Source organism: Etheostoma spectabile, chromosome 11, assembly GCF_008692095.1.
Source record: "Etheostoma spectabile isolate EspeVRDwgs_2016 chromosome 11, UIUC_Espe_1.0, whole genome shotgun sequence".
NCBI classification, from domain to species: Eukaryota; Metazoa; Chordata; class Actinopteri; order Perciformes; family Percidae; genus Etheostoma; species Etheostoma spectabile.
The window spans coordinates 19,367,801-19,368,164 of NC_045743.1; the positions used below are offsets into that span (position 1 = coordinate 19,367,801).

Consider the following 364-nt stretch of genomic DNA (forward strand, 5'->3'; position numbering starts at 1 on the left):
GAAGGAGCACATATTTGTGAAAGAACAAAGTTTTGTTTTGCTAAGAAACAACTCAAAAAATGACACAATGTAGATTTAAGTAAAGGATTTGAATACGTCTTCCATAAATGGTAACCAATGCTTAGATTGAAATTCTGCTTCGTATCAACAACAGCTGACGCACTACTCAGGTGGTTTTGTTGTGTTGGAGGAGTTTTACAGTCCTTCCTAGGGAGTGGAGAGGTGTGGCGTCAGACATGGCCGAAGTCCACACCGACAGCAGTTCTCATAGTGGCCTCGACCCGGACCTGACACGCCTGGCAGCTCTCCTCCTGGCCTGTACCGTCACGTCGCAGCAGCAGCCCAGCAGGCGATAATGAGGCTG

The 364-nt window shown here is 47.5% G+C and overlaps 1 protein-coding gene and 1 long non-coding RNA gene across 2 annotated transcripts in view; both read left to right on the forward strand.

Annotated features, from left to right (window-relative positions):
• Positions 1–364, forward strand: part of tfpia (tissue factor pathway inhibitor a) — a gene marked incomplete at its 5' end in the record, with an annotated part of 55,942 nt that overhangs the window by 1,603 nt on the left and 53,975 nt on the right.
• LOC116698192 (uncharacterized) overlaps positions 1–364 on the forward strand; it is a 12,933-nt gene that overhangs the window by 96 nt on the left and 12,473 nt on the right. The gene's annotated exons all lie outside the window — the stretch shown is intronic.